The following is a 17,122-nucleotide window of genomic DNA, read 5'->3' on the forward strand; positions in this document are numbered from 1 at the left end:
GGGGAGGATCAGTCGAATATTTTAAATTGCAGATACTTTCCAGTAATAGATAGTTCCCTTTTGGGAGTGGGGGTGGGCATTAGGGAATGCAACCAACCTCTGGCTGATTTATTTCCCCACAGAGCCAGAAGCAAATAGCCTTGTTTATTATTAGTCACGGTTATTACACTTTTCATAATCTGTTTTCCCGTAAGAATAGTGTTTCAATGATGAATGACAACTTATATATGGAGCAGAATGGATTTATTGAAGGAAGCATTGTCAGTAACATGTCCTGCCTTCCGAGAGCAGAGTTAGCATGCGAATACAAGTATGTGTTCACTGTTACATTAAAGAATTAGGTCTTCAATGTGTTCAAGGTGTGCTGGGCAGCTGTTCTGCTCCAGAACTCACCTTCAAATGTAACAGTGAACACATACTTGTATTCGCGTGCTAACTCTGCTCTCGGAAGGCAGGACATGTCTGATTCACATTTTAGTCTCTCAGGGTTTCATCCATATTACACGATGCAGTATAGAGTGGACTATGCTGAACAAAGGTGACTTTTTTTTTTTGGTCTTTTGAGACAAGGTCTCCTTGTAGCCCCAGCTGTACTGGAACTCACTATGTAGACCAGGCTGGCCTTGAACTCACAGAGATCCGCCTGCCTCTGCCTCCCGAGTGCTGGGATTAAAGGCTTGCGCCACCATGCCCAGCAAAGGTGACCTTTTATTTTTTTCAATTTTTATTTATTTTTTATTTTATGTGTATGAGTGTTATGCCTGCATGTGTGTAAGTACACCTGTGTTGTGTAGTGCCCACGGAGGACAGAAGAGGGCATTAAATCCCCTGAAGCTGGAGTTACAGATGGTTGTTAGCTACCATGTGGGTGCTGGGATTCAAACCCAGGTCCTTTGCAAGAACAGTCAGTACTCTTAACTGCTGAGCCATCTTTTCAGCCCCCAAAGTGACTTTTTCATTGTGATTTTCTCCATCAGTATGATTGACAAATATTGAGTGTTTACTGTGTGTTTGAAAATGATTTATTGCATAATTCATTCAGGCCTCATAGCAAACTCATAAATACCTTAGTTATTGCCTAGGTATTTGCAAAGAAAAATAGGCATAAAGAGATTGCACAATCTGCAAAATTAAATGACCCAGCTCAGTGAATTATAGAGTAGGATTTAGTTCCAGGTATTTGTAGCAAGTGATAGCTGCTTTGGCATTACTCTCTATACTCTCCTGCCTCTTTAAACATCTTTATATATCCAGCTTTCAAAAATGGTTAAAAAGGAAAAAGTGACAAATTCAGAGGCTTTAATACTGATGCTTAGAAAGGGCAACTGCGGGAACATTTCTATCTACAGAACAACAATCTCTCGTGCTGTTCTTCCGGCAGGCTCTCAGGCAGCTCTGGAGACTCAAATGTAGCTGTCCATTTTGATGTGGGCATACAGCAGGTAGCCCCACAGTCTTCGACTTTGTCCTTTGGCATCTTCCATGTAAAATCAAACGGGAGAATTCTCACAAATATCTGGCAAGCTTCCTGATCACCCCAGGAGAATGGCCTCCAGCTCTGCCAAAGGAGCCCACAAAGATTCCTCCAAAGTGGTCCCACTTCATCTCAGTGGCATGTTAGAAGCTAGGACCACCCCTGCCACCATAGCAAGGCCCATGAGCTCTATGCCAGTGCCTAAGGCTGAACCCATGGCAGAGCTCATACATTCCAGGTGGTTGGCACCCATTCAGTCCAGGCCCAGACATTTGAGACTGGTGGCGCCCATGGTTTGAGGGAGCTCCAGGTTGTTGGTGCCTTCCTTCCAGGAAGGTGGTCATGAGATCCATCGCAGACCCACGTGCTCAATGGGCCAGTGTCTATACACTCAATGATTTGACCCACATGTCAGTGGAAGTAGTTGTGCATTCCAGCCAAAGCTCATGCTGGAGCCCATGTGCTCAATGCCAGAGTCAATGTGCTCCATGGTTTGACCCATGTGCTCAATGCTGGAGGCCGTGTGTTCAAGGCCCAATGGGCACATATGCTCTGGCCATGTGATCAAGGCCCAATGGTTGCATGTGCTTGATCCTGGAGCCCATGCACTCAACTGAGCCCATGCGGTCCATGACTAGGTCCATGTGCTCAATCTCAGAGCCTGCTCAATTCATGCCATGGCCTAGGCCTGCGTGCATGCGCTCAATGCCAGGGCCATTCTCTCGGTGCCAGAGACACTGCCTCTGGATACGCCTCCTCCCTGCTTCGCATGATCTCTCCCTCTTCAGCGCAAGAGGATTTCATTTATGTGGCCCATGTTCATCCCAGATCCTAATTGTACCGTGTTTTCCACACCACCAACAAATGGTCCCGCCATGCCATTCTAAATCCTTTGCCTTCCATTCTCATTCCTGCAGGCTCCAGGTTTCCCAGGCCAATGCCTTTGTAATTGGCATCAATGGGCTGCCCTCCAGGTCCTAACCCCATGCCAATACCACTGGTCCATAGGGAAGTTGCTGTCGATGTTGGGGAGGGAAAAATTTCTTTTTGGTAAGGCCCTCTCTTCCATTTAGACATGCATTGGTCTATCACATAGCAATTGTGCATTAAGCACAAATATAGCATGCAGAGCTTCAACGGACTGTTCAAAAGTCACAGTGCCTATGCCACAAAATTTCCCATCTTTATCCTCCAGAATATTACCTCACCAGAGGGTTCTTTAACCAGATCTTTAAGGGACAGCCATTTCACATCCAAAGGTTTGTTTGTAATGAAGGCTCTATGTCTTTTAGTTGGATTAGCACATGGCTCAAAACAATTGCTTCCTAAGTTTTTCTCCTTTTTCTTCTCATTCGAGTAGGTAGTTCTTCACCCTTTGGCTGCTCTGTGTGCCATTTTGGGCTCCGTTGCCTGCCACTTGGCTGCAGCTTTGACCCCCGTTGCCATTTTCTCTGCTTCTGGGCTTTGGTTTCATTATGCATGTTTGTGTGCAGATACACATGTGTGCCTGTGCACTGCATGTATATATGTGGGTGTATGTGGAAGCCAAAGTACAACCTTGGGTGTCAACCTCAGGAATGTCATCTATCTCCTTTAAGGCTGGAACACTCCTGGACCTAGAGCTCTCCAGTTGGGCTTGACTGACTGGCCAGCAAGCCGAAGGGATCTGTCTCCACCTCCGCAGTGCTGCAATGCAAGTGTGCACCACTGACCCAACATTTTCATTTGGGTTCTCAGTTCCTCACTTTTATACAATAATCACATTACCAACTGAACCACCTTCTCAGCCCCAGAAACACTATTTTTAAAGAAACTGTTATTCTATTGATCCTATTTTTGTGTCTGTACCATGTCAGGTCTCCACCAACTCTTACTATCTGCCTGTCTCATCCCTTCTCTTGTTTTTCTTAATATTTTTACATTATTCAGTTTTATTTTATGTGTATGAATATTTTGCTTGCATATATGTAAATGAAGCCGTGTTATGCAATACCTGCAGAGGCTAGCAGAGGGCACTGGATTCCCTGGACCTGGAGTCATAGATGGCTGTTAGCTGCCATGTGGGTGCTGGGAACCAAACCTGCTCCTCTGCAAGAGCAGCCAGTGTTCTTAACTGCTGAGCCATCTCTCTAGCCCCCTCCTTCTCTCTCTCTCTCTCTCTCTCTCTCTCTCTTTCTCTTAATTCCCTATTTCTCCACATCATTTTATCTTTCTTTTGCTTTAAATGTGTTATTCTGAGTTCAGGAAAAACTCTTTTTCTAAGAGTTGGTCCAGGAACATGCCATAAAAATGATGTGAAAAATCCACAGGTCAAGAGTGACTGAGGCACATAAAAAACGTCATTAGGACATGGGTGGAGTAGGGTGCTGGGCATGTGATGAGCTGGGGTCTGGTGAGTCCATCCCTGCCCTAATCAGTTGTGTTTGTGTACCCATTTGTATGTACGCATGAGGTTTATTTTTTGTTTTAAGATTAAATTAGTCATCTTTTCTGCATCAAGAAAGGGTAAAAGATTTGAGAACACAGTAGTTTTAGTTTCCACACTAATTATTCTGGGTCGAGGGGACCTGACTGCTGCCTAAACTAATATAAAGAAGGCAGCGGGGCTTGTGACACCAAGCTTGAGTACTTGAGTTCATTACCAGCATTCAAGCCCCAGTACCCACAACAGCCTTTATTATGTTGAAGTATGTTTCCTTCAGATCTATTCTCTGTAGGATTTTTAATATGAATGCATGTTGGATTTTGTCAAAGCTGTTTCTGCATCTATTGAAATGATCATGTGCTTTTTGTCTTTAAGTCCATTCACATCATTTATTGACTTATGTATGTTGAGCTATTCCTGCATCTCTGGAATAAAGCCAACTTGATCATGGTGGATGAACTTTTTGATGTGTGTCTGTATGCAGTTTGCAAGAATTTTGTTGAGAATTTTTGCATCTATGTTCATTAAGGGGATGGGTCTATAGTTTTCTGTTTTGGTTGTATCTTTACCAGGATTTGGTATGAGAGTGATGCTGGCTTCATAGAAGGAATTTGGAAGTTTTCCCTCCATTTCTATTTTTTTGAATAAATTAAGTAGTATTGGATGTAGATCTTCTTTAAATGTCTGATAGAATTCTGTTGAGCTATTCCTGCATCTCTGGAATAAAGCCAACTTGATCATGGTGGATGAACTTTTTGACATATGCCTGTATGCTGTTTGCAATTATTTTATTGAGAATTTAAAAATCTATGTTCATTAGGGATGTTGGCCTTTAGTTTTCTGTTTTTGTTGCATTTGGCATTAGAGTAATCCTAGCTTTGTAGAAGGAGTTTAGAAGTGCTCCTGCTGTTTCTATTGTTTTGAATAATTTAAGCAGTATTGTTCGTAGTTCTTCTTTGAAGGGCTGGTAGAGTTCTGCTGTGAATCCATCTGGACCTGGGCTTTTTTTAGTTGGAAGGCTTTGTGTTATTGTTCCAATCTCCTTACTTGTTATGGGTCTTTTTACTGGTTTAACTTTCATGGTTTGGTTGAATTTAGAAATTCATCTGTTCCTTTTAAGTTTTCTGATTTAAAGGAATATAGGTTTTAAAAGTATTCCCTTACAATGTTCTGAATTTCTTTACTATCTATTGTAATTTTTCCCTAGTCATCTCTGATACTGATTTGGGTCTGTTCTTTCTTTTATGTGTTTAGTTGGGTTAAGGGTCTATGGGTCTTGTTTATCTATTCAAAGAATTAGTTATTAGATTTTTTGATTATTAGTATTGTTTGCTTTGTTTCTATTTGGTTGCTTTCTGCTTTGATTTTTATTATTTCTTCTCTCCTGCTGGGTTTGGGTTTGTTTTGTTTTTGTTTTTCCAAATTCCTGAGTTGTACCATTAAGTCATTTATTTGTGCTCTTTTTGATTTTTTTAAATGTAAGCACTTAGAGCTATAAATTTCCCACTTAGAATTTCTTTTAATGTGTCCCAGAAGTTTTGTTGTGTTGTGTTTTCATTTTCATTTAATTCCAGTAATATTTTCATTTCTTTCTTGATTTCTTCTTTGGTCCATTCATTATTCAATAGTGTGTTGTTTAAGCTCCATGAGTTTGTGTGATTACTAGAGATATTTTTGCTGTTGATTTTAAGCTTTATTGCCTTGAGGTAAGATAGAATTTGATTTGTTTTGTTTCCCAGTATGTGCTCTATTTTAGAGGAGCTTCCCTGGGCTGCTGGGTAGCATGTGTATTCTTTTGTGTTTGGGTGGAATATTCTCTAGACATGTATTGGGTTCATTGGATGTATGGTATCATTTAATTCCATTATTTTTCTGTTTATTTTTTCCTACATGACCTGTCTATTGGAGAAAGTGGGGAACTGAAGACACCTACTGTTACTGAATTGGGCTTAATCTGTACTTGGAAGTCCAGTAGTATGTTTTTAATAAAACTTACTGTGTCAGAGTTTGGTGCATATATGTTTGTGATTATAATGCATTTTTGGTTAATTGCCCTCTTGATTAGAACGAAGTGTCCTTCTTTATCGCTTCCGATTAATTTTGAAGTCGATTTTGTCAGACATTAGGACAGCAGTACCCGCTTGTTTCCTGTTCCATTTGCTTGGAGTCCTTTTTCTGTCCTTTCCCTCTGAGGTGGTGCCCTTGAAGGTGAGATGAGCTTTCTGTAGGCAACAAAAAGATGGATCTTTTTTTTTTTTTTTTTTTTTTTTTAAATGTGTGTGTGTGTGTGTGTGTGTGTGTATTGCTTGCATGTAAGTGAGTGCACCCATGTCGTGAAATGCCCACGGAGGACAGAAGAGGCTGTCAGATCCCCTGGAACTGGAGTTACAGACAGTGGTTACCTGCCATGTGGGTGCTGGGATTCGAACCCAGGGTCTTCTGCAAGAACAGTCAGTGTTCTTAACCGCTGAGCCATCTCTCTAGCCTGGATCTTATTTCTTAATCCATTTAACTCACATGTGCCTTTTGATGGGACATTGATTTTTCTTTCTTTTTAAAACAATATTTAATTTATTATTTTTATTTTTTATGTGTATGAATGTATTGCCTACATGTATGTATGTGCACCCATATTGCAAAATGCCCATGGAGGTCAGAAGAGGGCACCAGATTCCTTGGAACTGGAGTTACGGATGGTTGTTAGTTGCTATGTGAGTGCCAGGAACTGAACCCCCAGCAGCCAGTGCTCTTAACTGCTGAGTCATCTCTCCAGCCCGAGGTCTTTGATTTTTGAAAGTTATTGAAATGTATGTTAGTTGCTGTCATTTTACTTTCTGTTTGTGATCTTAGACTTATTTTGTGTTTCTGTAATTGTAGCTTCTCTTTTCTTTCTGTGGTCTGTTGACTATGTTCATTTCTCCCTTTGGTTTTAGTGTCTCTTCCAGTAGTCTCTGAAGGGCTGGTTTGGTGGACACACATTCTTCCAGCCTGTTCATAGCATGGAAAGCTTCTCTTTCTCCTTCAGCTGCTGAGTTCTTCAGTTCTGCTGAGTGAAGTAGTCTAGAATGACATGTATGGTTATTTAGAATGTGGAATACTTTGTTCCAGGCTCTTCTGGCTTCTAAAGTTTTCATTGAAAAGTCAGTTGTTGTTCCCATGGATTTTCCTTTTGATGTAACTTATTTATTTATTTATTTATTTATTTATTTATTTATTTATTTATTTATAGACAGGGTCTCCAGCTTTCAATACTCTCTCTTTGTCCTACATATTACTGTTTTTACTGTGATATGTCATGGGGAGTTTCACGGTCCTATTTGATGTTCCTTGTGCTTCTTTTATTTGTATGGGTACGTTCCTTAATTTAGGGGTTTTCCTCTATACTACTGTCAAATGTTTGGTCTGTCCTGTTGTGCCTGCATTGCTGTTCTTTCCTCTGTGCCTATACTTCATAGGTTTGGTCTTTTCATAGCGTTTGACCACTTCTGCATATTACTCTCGTGTTTAATAGGACTTTTCATTTTCTTTGCCTGGGTGTTCCAATTCCTCCACTTTGTCTTCAGGTCCTACTACTCTGTCTTCTCCTTGTTCTGTCTGCTGGCAATACTTTCTAATAGCATTGCTGAGGTTTTCAATTCCATCTTCAATTCACTTTGAGTTTTCTTTAATATTTCTCTTTCATGAATTCATTTTTCAAATCCTATCTTGTCTTTATGATTTCGTTCAGCCACATATTTGTATTTTCCCAATCTTTATTCAGGAGTTTATTCCTAACCTCTTTGAGTTCACTGAGGTGTTTACTTGTATGGTCTTTAAACTCCTTGAATTCCTGGATCATGTTTATGATTGTTCTTTTTTTATTTTTATTTTTTCAACTTGTAAAGGGTTTCTTTCAGCTTATAACTATAGCCCATCATCACAGAACCAAGGCAGGAACTGAAGGCAGGCATTGGAACAGAAATCACAGAGGAATGCTGGCATGTTTCCTCCACTGGGCTGAACTGTGGCCATGTCCGTGAGGCATTTTCTTGATTATTGAGTTATATGGGAGCTCCCAGCCCACTGTGGAGGGTGCTACCCCTGAGTAGGTAGTCTGGTACTATATAAGAAAGCAGGCGGAGCACGGGCCAGGGGAACAAGCCAGTAAGCAGTGGTCTGTCCTCCAGGTTCCTGCCCTGAGTTCCTACCTTTTGTTCACTCATTGATGAAATGTGACCCAGGAGATGTAAGCCAAATAAACTCTTCCCTCCCCAAGTTGCTAGGTCAGAGTTTGCCATAGGAATAAGACAACATCACTAGAACACTCCCTCTGGCGCATACTCCCTTAACTTTCTTATACAATCCAGGACCAACTACCAGCAGTGGGCTAGGCCCTCCCACACCAATCAACAATCAAGACAATTCCCCACAGACATGGAACAGGCCAATCTGATTTTAGCAATCCCTCAATTGAGATTTCCTCTTCCAGCTGACTCTTTTTTTAAACTTTTACCAAAAATTTATTGAGAATTTCATACATGCATATAAGGTGTTTTGATCAAATCCATGCCCACTCCCTCCCCTCCAACAGTCCCCCCTCTGAAGAGATAACCCTACAATCTTTAAGGATTAGATACAAGTGTGTTTTTAAGCTCTATGTGCTGGAGTTTCTCTGTGTAGTTCTCACTGTAGAATATTTCTTTCAGGTTTTGGTCCAGGCCTATTGGTTTAGTTTTTCGTATTGTTTGTGATGTGACCTGTCAAATGGACTTCTGTTGTTGGTTGTGTGTCTGATATGAAATTCTGACCCTTCTTTGTTGAGTGGAAGTTTAATACTGTTTTTGTTGTTGTCTTTGATTGGTTTATTTTAAATCCCATATGAAGAGCCAGTTGGTCAATCCTTCATATTCTCACTGTTGATTTTTGATTAGAGGGACAAGGTGATTCTGTGCTGATCTGGTGTAGGAGGTGGGCAATCACAGCTAGGCCTATATGTGTATGGAGATGGTGGTGAAGTGGGCTGAATCTGGTTAACTCACCAGGCTGGTCAGGATCAGTAGCTCACAGAACCTAGGCCAGTCTAGGGAATGTGGAGATGGTGGTAGGATGGGTGGGGTTCTCCATTTGCAAATATTTTGTATGAATTTTCTCATCCATGTTAATCATGGAGATTGGTGTATAGTATTCTTTCTTTGCTGTGTCTTTATCAAGTTTTGATATCACAAAATGATCTTGGTAGTATTCCTTTCTAATGTATGGGATATTCTGAGGAGCATTGGTGGCCTCAGTGTCCTGAGTATCTGGGATTACAGGCTTGTATTACCAGGTCTGGTGAGTGCCTTTGTTTGCATTACTTGGATGCAACTTACCCAAATATATTGCTCAAATACCTGTAATATGACAGAAAAAACTTTTATTGAGTAACTAACTTATTTCTGCTCTTGTGCTGTGAAAAGGCCTTGGATCACGTGTAAGTGAATACACAGGGCTGAGGTTTAACAAAACTTCATTTTTGCTGATCAGACTGAGTTTGTCATTACACTTGTTCTCTTTTAATTTTTATGTTTTTCTCTACCACCTAGACTTAATTTGCTCTTTGCCTAGTTAATCTTGCTGTCTGCATCTCATTCTATGATTTCTATATGGTTTGTATTCTCTAAATCTCCATCATGACTACAATCTAGGTTCCAGGGTAACACTGTTGAGAGCTGGACTGGAGGTCTTCAGGTCATTGGGAGCATGCTCTCAGAAGGTAGGTCTTGAAGGACTTGGTAGTTCTCATGGCAGTGTTGTTGTAAAAGGCTCTTCATCCTGGCTCAAGATGTGACTGATGACCCTTAACATTTGCTCCTGTCATTTCCATCTGTCATTTACTACGAATCTTTACCCAAACTGAGCCGGTGCATGTGCCATGACCTTGGGCCTTCAAAATCATAAGGAAAATAGATTATCCTTCTCTCATACACGACTTGTCCCAGGTATTTCATCATGGTGTTGAAAAACTGCAATCATGCTCCACAAGGAGGACTTGCCCCTTGTTTCCTCCCCTTGCCTGGTTTCTTTGACTTCCCCATCAGTTGGGCAGGGACCCATTAGCACATGGTCTCACTTACACAGTATACCTTCCATTTATAATACTTGGATTTCTATCACCTTACCACACCAGGGGCTTCAAGAGAAAGGAAGCAATGTCTGTTATAGTCACTATTTATCTCAAGAACCTCAGACTTGACCTAGCAGAGCACAGGTGCTATATATAGTTGCCCAGTCAATACAAAGCAGATGTTACTAACCACTATCTTCAATATATAGAACTTGTGGAAGCACATCCTTCCTTCCACTTACCTCTCTTCCTTTTTGGCCTTCAGTCCTTGGGCTCCCAATAGGAAACCAAGTCCACAATTATATACATACAATAGTCGTGTTCTTGGATGGAGAAAATACTGCAGAGGACTAACCCTCAGACATAGCTCTGTGCTGTGAATACTCACTTTGTTTTCATCTTACTCCGTACTTTTCTTCAAGACCATAAATCTGAGGATGTTGTTTCCTAGAAAGTCATTTCTGTCATAGATGTTAACTAGGAAGTTAGTACTGAAGTTAACGCTCACCCTCGACCCTGTAAATGGGAAGTTGCTATTTTTGAGGTCCTGTTATCTCCATACTCATAGACCTGGAAAGTTTTCCAGGGCTCCTCAATATTGCAGGTGTTATTAGAAATAAATTAAATTATTAAAGAAATCAGAGAGAGGTGCATGGACTACTCCAAATGATCAAATGTAGCTTTACATTTATTGAGAGAAAAAGTGTTTCATTTTCAGGATAAAAAACAAATACAAGTCCTAAGGGTGCTTAGAATAGCATAAGGACAGGAACCTGCAGGAGCTGAAGCAGGGCAGCTGACGTGGACGGAAAGTCCACCGAGAGTTTTGGTTTGATCTTACAGCACGTGCAGCTGAAGAGTGAAACACTCCTACAGGCAAACTCACGGTGCAACGAGATTACTATAATCTTCCTCAGCAACAGCTGAGTAGTAGACAGTACTTTCAGATTCTTGTTTTCATATAGATTTGGGGATAATAGTTAATTCCCTCATCACAATTGTTAGAATATCTCTACAACATAAGTCTTTCTCTCCCGGCTTGCAATTCATGCAATTATTATTTCATTCACTGCTCCTAGGAACCCCCAGCCTCATGTGTTTCCAAGGTATTTGTCAACCAGATAGTCAGGTTTAGCTGTCTTGAAAAGGCCTAAAGCTTTCTACTCAGAAGGCAGCTTCCCATCCTTTCCTGTACTGTGTGGTCATGGAGACCGGACAGAAACTCATGCTCGTATGTTAGATAAGATGCTGGAGTGGCAACTATTCACTCCTAAGAAAGTTTTGCAGGACTTGAAGACATCTGTGTCTCCTGAGCTAAAATTTAAGAGTTAGCTTAAATATAATATCCTTTGGGGAATAAAACTAAAGTGATTTTTTTTTTTTTGGTAAGAAAGCCTGACAGACTGATGCTGGAAACTTATGAAAGAATACGGGGCTCCAATTCATCCACAGGGATGAAACATCCACCACCTATATACACACACAATCTGGGTGATGGTAGCAGCTAGACTTGACCTCTCACATGGGAGGTCATCAAAATCTTATAACTGAACTGTTAGTCTGTCTTAGGACCTCTCATTAATATACACTACAAATATAACATTTGTAATGTATATTAATAAATTAATAGTTCATGTGATTAAAAGAGACAAGTCAGGTTAGCATAATTAATATATGGCCTCAAATTCATATTTTGATTTTTTTCCTGATGCGATTATGATCATTTGTTAAGTTGCTTTATAAGACAACGACTAATGGTTATGCTGACAGCATTTTTGTTTGTCTGTTTGAGATGGTCTTGCCGCATAAACCATGGGACTTGTGAACTTCCAGCCTCAGCCTCCCAAGTTCTGATATCATAGGCTTGTGTCAACATGATGGATTTTATGTAATACTTTTACATGCTTTTATTTTAAATAAATTTTTTTACATGGCAACATTTTAAAAACATTTAGTTTTAGTTTTCTGGGCACATTTATTTGCTCTCAATGAACCAGATGTCAATTAACAAGCAATCACTACCTCCAGCTTTACATGGGTAAGGCACATGCGTGAGTGGTTTTCTGCTCAGCACTCAGTATACAAAGAAAGCATCATCATTGTGAACACAAATAACAATTAAGAGACCCAGTCAGATTTAAAATATAAGGCTTCAAATTAAGCTTTCTAATGGAATTCAGTGTAGTCATTTGAATAAGCAAATACACCAGGCATTCAGTACAGATGCTGATTTTTATGCAGTATAGGAAGGAAAAAAACTTTGCTTCTCAGTGTCATTTCATTTTGCGACTGTGAGCACTGCTGCTTGCTATAATTCTCTGCAATAACATTTAATTTTTCAGCTAAACTGCTGTATCAGACATATTTCAAGCTAATTACCTAGCATTATAAAATTATATTTTGTTCTCTAATAGCTTTTCAACATCCTCTCTTATTAAAGCATCAGTGATTTATAAGGATTTTTTAATGTAGAAGATAAACAATGATTATTTGGCAGGGCTGTTTGGTCTCATCGCTGTGTGAGGCTGGGGCTGTGATTTGGGAGACTAATCTTGTACTGTACTGCTTAGATACCGGCTTATTCTAATTAAGATGTCTCTCTGTCTCTGTCTCTGTCTCTGTCTCTCCTTCCTTTCCTCCCTTCTTGTCCTTCCTCTCTTCCCATCCCTTCTTCCTCCTTTAATTCCCTCTTCCCCTTCTGTCGTACACATTTTAAGACTAGAGCGCAGTCAGTATAAAAACTCACAAGCTGCTCTCTTCACTTCCTGACCCCATTCACCGGTTCTTTAAATACCCATCTGGCAGGTGCTATGTGTGATGCATGTTCTAGGCGTCTGTATTTTCATGAATTTCTAAATGCCCATTTCAAATGAACTTCAGACCCAGGTGTAAAATGTTCTTTAATGAAAATGTAATCAGATAAAGCACATCTTAGCCCACGTCTTTCAGTTTCAGTCTCACTCCTTCCTGGACACCTTCCCTGCTTTTCAGAAGTTCCTCCCCAGGCCTTCGGACCCTTGGAGCCCTCCGTACCACTCCTTATGCTGACCACTCACCGTCAGGAACCTACTTCTTATTAGTGATCATGAGAAGTCAAAATGGCACTTGGAAGTTTCTAGCAGTCCATGTATCTTAGACTTCTAGGGCCTGATAAAAGCAACCTGGTCCATTAGCAACTAGCATTGTGTGGGCCCAACTACACCAGCCCAGGACAGTCAAGCCCTCTAGCCTTTTTAAATATGTAAAGATGCGAGACCAGATGTTTGCTTATAGCAACTTTGCAAGAGCAAAACAAGGGGGTTGGCTGGAGTGTCTGTTAGTCTTTGATGCATCAAAGGAGGGAAATTATTGTTAGTACTGTTTGGCGAATAGATTCTTTGAAAACAATGTAAATCAGTGATAAAAATAAAAGATCACACCAGGTCCAGTGTCACATGTCTTTAATCCTAGCACCTGGGAGGTAGAGGCAGGCAGATTTCTGTGCAATCAAAGCCAGCCTGATCTACATATGGAGTTCTAGGCTAGCTGCGGCTACAGGGGAACCCTATGTCAAATACAAAGAAACAAAATTAAATAAATTAAAAAGAAAAGATCACTCTTTCCATGGGTCAGGTTTCAGGCATAGAACAAGCCCCAACAGAACTGTTTGGGGTGCGGAGGCACTTAGGACAGGTGACCAGCATGTGGGCCTCCCCTAAACATTTCATATTTTCCACAGGAGTGGAAACAGAGGGGTGCTGAAGGTGGATCACTAGTGGCCTGCTATCCTGACCAGTGCCTTGTCCTTTGACAACACGGTGCCTGGTTCAACTTGCTTAATGGTTCACTCGCCCAGCTGAGAGAAAGTATCCATGTCCTACAGTCTAGGGTACTGTAGTCTTGGGCCTTAGAGATCAAAGAGAAGAATCTTCTAGGCTTCTGTGAGCTGCTATATTCATTTACAATCCCACTGAGTGGGAGAAAAATGTCTTGTGATCACGCAGTAACATGGGGTCATCAGAACACTGGTGACATTCAACCACAAAAGAAGACCAGGAGGAGGAGGAATCTTAGCGTGACCTTGGTGATAAAAAGGACTTCCGAAGAGAACCGCAGATCTCAGGCAATGCGATCAACAATGAGTAAACTGTGGCCAGCTGACATTTCATCCATGAGTTGCTCGTTAAGTATTTGGAGCGGGTGCATTGATCCCACTCTTGTGGAAACCCCCAAAACTCTCATAAAATGCCTGCTTTCATTTTGCTTTTGTTAAAACAACTAAAGTTTCCTTCTCACAATTGTTGAGACATCCCAACAACGTAGTCCTTTCTTTCCCTGCTTGCCACTCAGACAAATATTGTGGGTAGTCTGGCCTCATACCAGTGTTTTTTTTTTTTTTTTTTTTTTTTCTCCATATTAAAGGGCATTTCTCAGGACTACCTGAAGGTGGCAGTATTGTTCACCAGTCAGTGATTAGTGAAGAAATCGGGCACCTGCTAGGGAAATGATTTAAGGAGCACAGTGTGACAGGCTCAAAATCAACAACGTATATTACGAGGACTTCTTCAGGCCTATAATATAACTTCTTTCCCTAGTCGGCACACACACACTGTGAATATGAAGTGCAAAAAGGGAAGAGAAAACCCCAAATGCCCATGTCCATAGAAATATATGGACCAAAGGGTAATGCTAATATTATTTCAAATAGTCTCAATTCCATATAATTAATATAATAATGCCTTGGAGACTATAGGCCATCAAGACAACTGGCTGGGGAAATTCAGATGATGTCAGTTCACCAGGAATTTTTCAGGAGAAAGTCTATTGCTCTCTCCAGCTTAACCCTTCAAGAATTTGCAACCCATGAAGCTTATAAGTAGATCTCTATTTTCCTTTGAGAGGCACAAAGCTAGACAATGTAGATATTTTGTACTTATTCATAGTTTTGTGAAAGTACCTTAGGGTTGTCTGGGGTGGAGTTGAGCAATAGCTCTGAAGTGAAACTTGATCATTTTAAACATTTATTCATTTTTATGTTATGTGGATGAATATTTTGCCTGCATGTGTATAAGCATACCTCATGTGTGCCTAATGCCTGCAGAGAACAGAAGAAGGTGTTGGGTCGTCTGGAACTGGAGTTAGGAATGATTGTGTGTGGCCGTATGGATGCTGGGAACCAAACCTGGGCCTTCAACAAGAGCAGCAAGTGCTTTTAATTGCTGAACCATCTCTTCAGTCCCCTAAGAAGTTATTCTAAATGAGAAAAATATCATTGCCCACAATACTGATTAAAAACCAGCCAGTTCCAGTAACAAGATGGTATTAGGGTATACCTAGCAAAGGCATCACATTGCTACCTAGGACCTTGATAAATAATAGATGTCAGACTCAGAGTGAAAACTTCCTTTTGTTTTGTTATTTTTAAATTTAATTTTTGTGTATTTCACACAGAGCCTCATCACCATCTTTATCCTCCTTCTCCACTGCTACCCTTCCACAGCCCTCACCCACTGGATTTCATGCATCTGTTCATTTGTTTGAAGGCCTATTGAGTCAAGTTAGTGTCGTCAGACATTTTTCAGTGCAAGCTCATCTACTGAGGTCTAGTCCCTCCCTTTGAGAAGATCAGTTCCTCCTCAACCAGCAGTAATCAGCTACCAATAGTTCTTCAGGTAAGATTGGGCCTACTGCCCATTTCCACAGTCCTGTGCTGGGTTTTTGTCTGTTTGAGTTTGTATGGGTCTTGTGCATGCTGACACCATTGCTGTAGGTTCATATGAGCTGAGCCGAAGTTTCAAAGAAATATTGCCAGTGACTGCTAAAGGTGAATCTGAAGTTCGTTTTCTACAAACAGGTCAGGGATGTGAGGAAAGCCCCATGTGTCAGAAGAAGAGAATCTTGAGGTCTTCCCAGAAGAGCATAGACTTAAACAGTTCCCAGACTTCCAGCTGAGTCACTGTTCTTCATGGTGATAGTTACTGGGGCTTTCCAGTTCTCTAGGATTCCAGAGGAGACAGAGACACTTCCGCTTGTATCTGTGGCTAACATTAGACTATAACCTTCCCCCCTGCACTGCCTATTGCATCAGTGATTCCCATCATTGTCAAATCTCAACAATTGTTTCACATCAGTGTCAGATATTGGCTGAATCACTCTTCCTAGAGGCCATTGGTAATAGTATAGGAAAAGCCTTCTGGAAAGAAATTGCATTTATAGGAAACGCCATAACAGGAAATGTTTACTGAGTGAATAGTTTCTAAATAGCAGATACAGTTAGGAGTACTTTGCATGCATTAGCTTATTTGATCTTTATAACGCTCTATGAGGTAGAAACTAGCATTACATTTTTAGTAACTATATACAGGAACTGAAGCTCATAGACATTCACCTAGCCCGAAGTCACAAGGACGAAGCTGTAGAGCTGAATTCCACTAAGTCTCCATAAGGGAAGGAAGAGGAGATAGACTTTATGAATCCATTGAACTTGAACCATCTGTTGACTTGTGAAACCACTCAGCCATTGTGAATTTCTCTTTTTCTTTTTTATAATCAGTGTGTATTAGTGCAAAGCAATAGGTTTCGTTGTGGTATTTTCACATATGTATGTAACATACTTCAGACATATTTAATTCTTCAGCATTCATAAAGTTATTATATGTTCTTTCACTTACAATTTTAAGTTGGCAGAGTGTGACCAGTTAGCTTGGGTGTACCATGGTGCTGATAAGATCCATTGCTTGATACCTGCCAGTTTGGAAATATTCCTCCTAGGCACAAACCAGTAAAAGTGCTGTTGGGCCAGCACTGAGTCACAGCACTGAGTCACATTATGTATGGAAAAAGGAGAGCATATTTTTCGCTTTGGAAGACAAGATTGGAGCCCGGATCTGGAGATGACCTGCTGAGTCAGTTACTGCCACCCAGAGGCTGAACTCTCCACCAATGAACTTGTCAGGGCCTTCCCTGCTCTGTGCCAGCCTGCTGCATCTGCCACTACTGGAGCCTCTGACCTCATCAACTGAGTTGAGATGTCCCATTCTTCCCATAGATGAGACCTGGGATATGTGCATATGCCTAACTATGGGTCAAATAGTAGAGTGAGAATGCTTTGAAGGTGGGGAAGGAAGAAACGTGTGCCATCTACTTGACATGTAAGCAATAA

At 40.9% G+C, this 17,122-nt stretch overlaps 1 pseudogene; it reads right to left on the reverse strand.

Moving 5' to 3' along the window:
* Positions 1–1,865: 1,865 nt before the first annotated feature.
* On the reverse strand, positions 1,866–7,737 carry LOC103743590 (annotated as a pseudogene).
* Between the last annotated feature and the right edge of the window lie 9,385 nt (positions 7,738–17,122).

Source organism: Nannospalax galili, unplaced genomic scaffold (genome assembly GCF_000622305.1).
Source record: "Nannospalax galili isolate Female #2095 unplaced genomic scaffold, S.galili_v1.0 scaffold680, whole genome shotgun sequence".
NCBI classification, from domain to species: Eukaryota; Metazoa; Chordata; class Mammalia; order Rodentia; family Spalacidae; genus Nannospalax; species Nannospalax galili.